At 35.6% G+C, this 4,020-nt stretch overlaps 1 pseudogene; it reads right to left on the bottom strand.

Annotated features, from left to right (window-relative positions):
* Positions 1-2,380: 2,380 nt before the first annotated feature.
* Positions 2,381-3,025, bottom strand: LOC149226116 (plasma membrane ATPase 4 pseudogene; annotated as a pseudogene).
* Between the last annotated feature and the right edge of the window lie 995 nt (positions 3,026-4,020).

Below are 4,020 nucleotides of genomic sequence, written 5' to 3'. Positions count from 1 at the left end.
AATCCTCAAAGAAATTGAACTCTTTTGTTATGTACCTTGTGCCTGCAAGGATTTCCATTGTTTTGGAACATTCATTTTAGTGTATCTTTCTTCTTAAATTCAATCTCTTGCTACATTGTTTAGAAGATATATAGAAACTGAAATTTTGATTTTGTTTCATTGTCTATATATTTCTCTTGATTATTGCCTTCCACATTCCCCCCACTCCTCCTACCGACTTTCCTTTGCACCTCTTGGTGCCATTGCTAGTTGTTATATTTCTAATAAATCACACAATTCTTTCTACTAGATTTTGGTAGTAAATATTCACATTGTTACTTAGTGTGTGTATAGATGTTGAATTTTAATTTCTCTAGACATTTGATATTTTATATTCCATTAGTCAATATTCCCATTATTATGCAACTTGGTATTTTAATTGCTCTAGAATTTGATATTTTATATACCACTTCATGTAGAGTAATGTGAGTATTGTTCATACTTAGGTCCGGAATTTAATGTTCAATGAATAAAAATTTTAAAACATAAATAAGAACATTAAAAAAATATCCATAAATTTGATTTGCACATATTTAAATTAACCATCATAAATTTTAATGGCAGGTTGTAAATATGTAGATTGGATCAAGTTGATTTCGGATAAGGGAATCCTTTATTTAGCCAAGCAAAGTATTATTTATAGTTATTATAAAAAGTAGTCATGTGATAATACTTATAATATCAATATGCACATTATCTGTCTTCTATTCATTAAAATAAGATTACATATATACAGTGTGTTCTCTCAAGATAGGGGGACTATTTTGGACACACAATCTATTGATTGAGGAAATCTCTCAACCACACACCAAACTAGGAACAAGTAGATATAGCCAACTCCTATAGAATAGGAAGTGACTCCTTACATAGAAAGAATCACAACTAGAGACAAGTAGGAATTAGATATTCCAACACTCCCCCTTAATGAGTACTTGTCTCAATACCAATTTGTAAAGTCTATTTGTGGTCAAATATACCAAAACGAATATGTTGATTTCCATATAAAGGAGCAACCATCCACAGGAATGCATGGGTACTAACTGTTGCAACCGCCATTCTTGAAGGATGTCCTTCGCATACATGGTTCTTCCAACCATTATAACTGCACACCTGTACCTGTAAGTCTCCCTCCATCATTGTTAACTTGGTTTTTGTCGAATTACCCGTAACCATGCATTGGGTTTTAACGAATCACCCTCAACCATGCCACCAAGGGCTCTCAGCCAGTACGGCTCAACTCAGCCACCAAGGCTCAACACAGTCACGAAGGCTCAACACAGTCACGAAGGCTCAACAATGCGACCAAGGCGCTCAATTCAGCCACGAAGGCTCTTCATGTTAAAATGAGATACCAATAGGGCACTCCACCGACCATGGGCCAAGGGTTTTGTCGACGAACCCTAAACCATGTTTACAGGAATCTCTGTCCCACTTCACTGTTACACGTGGTTTCTGGCTTACCACAAACCGACACTACAAATACAAAGTGGTTTTTAGATTACCACGAACTGTATGGGGATACACATGCCTTACAAGGCTTACATTTCACACTCCAACTCTGGAGTTACCAGGTACACAGTTTACAAAGACCACTATAAAACACCCTAGACTTGCTTAAAATTAAAATGTGTGATATATTATAATCATCATGAGTCTATTCCACAATACACTCAAACTCACACAAACTAGATTGTCCATCATCCTCCAATCTCTAATTCTGCTCGTGCACTTCATCTTTTGATCACATCCTAGGCATCTTTGTCTTTATCAATTAAATATTGGAACTCCATGAACCTGTCATTCGTTAGAATATCCAATTCTAACAAAATAACTTCATATTGAGGTGGCTAATCTCAATATGTATATCAATTTAAATTCCAAAAAATACTTCACCAAAAAAAATTTACCCAAGTATGCACAAACAACCATGTTTTTTCCTTCAAATCGAACATAAATTTGTCCTCCTCCTTGAATGAAGAATGCAGCTGTTGGTTGGTTTCTTTCCTCAGTGACAGAAACCCTTGCCTCTGCATCTCACTCACCAGCACGATGAACATGTTTACCAGCACAACTGTTCACTCTCTTATAACTTTAGCTTCTCACCAAGCGGAGATCACATCACCCCTCAGATATATTACATGCAGGTTGACTCTCCAACCTTCATTAATGCCACACTCAGGTCTGCCCTACACACAAATCGGCGACTCTTCAAGGAGAATTTGATGGCTATAATTGAAACTCTTCACATCTCTTCATTTAATACCATGTAAAATTTTCCTGTCCACTCATCTTAAATTAAAAATAAAAAGAACAATTCTTCAGCCATGCCATTTTCTGTTCTTCAGAACGGGCTCTCCAAAACCCAACAATAAACACTACATAGCACATCCATCCCTACCATTTCTTCAATGGTAGTCATTCTTTTTGTAATAGCCCCCTGTTGAGAGAGTCTGTGGGAGCCAATTGCCATTATTATAGATAACACGGTAGGCATTGCGATCAGAATCCCACTGATCAACAGAACCAGAAGATTGTTAATTCCATCCCTGTATTTCCTATGTTGAATAGGATACATAACAATGATCTCTACTACCATTCCAATTGCAATGGAGAAAATATAGTAGTTTCCAATGGCCGTAAGAACCTTTTGAAAATGCCCCACATTGTTGGTTGAGTCTACCAAATGAGCAGCCTTCCCAAAGAATGCGTGAACTCCCGTTGCAATAAAAACCGCCTCAATTTCTCCTTGCTTACAGGTAGACCCTGAGAACACCTCGTCCTTGGGGTTTCTTATCACAGGAGGTGACTCACCAATCAGCGCAGACTGGTCAATATTTAAAGGATCACCTTTAAGAAGATGAGCATCGGCAAGCACAATTTCCCCTAATTTGATACTGATGATATCACCTGGGACAAGAATTGAAGCTTCTTGTTCTTGCCATCTTCCATAATGAAGAATCTTGGTCTTTGGTGCAAATCCAGCCATGAGGAATGGACAAACAAACGAAGAAAAAAAAATACTCATCAAACTCTTTATTTTCCTCAGCCCAGGACAAGCCAAGCCCATGAGGGGCAAGGCCCTTAGGGCTCTGATACCAACTTAAAATATCAATATGCACATTATTTATCTTCTATTCATTAAAATAAGATTACATATATACAGATTGTTGTCTCAAGATAGGGAGACTATTTTCGACACAAAATTTGTTGGTTGAGAAAATCTTTCAACCACACACCAAACTAGGAACAAGTAGATATATCCAACTCCTATAGAATAGAAATTGAATCCTTACATAGAAAGAATCACAACTAGTGACAAGTAGGAATTAGATATTCCAACAATAATGGCCTATTATGTTCTCGACAATTTCTATTTTCAGATATCGCCCATCAATTGCAACTAAAAGGCCAGAAGAAAATTCTTATATATTAATGAGACAAAGTTATTTTTTTTATAGACCAAAATTACTCATTTTCTGATAATAAATTATATTTATTTTCTTAAGCTTTATTCTCAGGAGAATTTGTTAACTTGTTGTAGGACTATAACTTTGAAAAAAATTAAAATCGAAGTAGTGGTGGATCGAAAAAAATGAGCATATTTCACTTAATAGCAATTATATATAATATTAGATGTTATTATCTATAACTGATATACAATAAAATAAAAACTTTCACAATCATACCCCTACATAAAACTTAAAATGAATCACATGAAAAACAAACTACCATCACCAAATTTTGCCTCTTAAACAAGTAGAACAAATTTTAAAGTCCAAGCCTCCTCATTGTGGTTTGGTTTTTAATACCTGTCATTTCTTCTTGAATTTATGTACATTACATATTCCTAGAATCTTATGGTCAGGAAAGAGATCAAATAAGTAGAACAAATTTGAAATTCCAAGCCTCCTAGCCGTGGTTTGGTTTTTAATACCTGCCATTGCTTGTTGAACTTATGTCGATTGCAGATTCCTCGGATCT

The sequence above is a fragment of the Pinus tabuliformis genome, chromosome J (genome assembly GCF_031772625.1).
Source record: "Pinus tabuliformis cultivar Carrire ecotype Pingquan chromosome J, CPIR1, whole genome shotgun sequence".
NCBI lineage: Eukaryota > Viridiplantae > Streptophyta > Pinopsida > Pinales > Pinaceae > Pinus > Pinus tabuliformis.
This window is presented reverse-complemented; position numbering and strand designations above follow the sequence as displayed.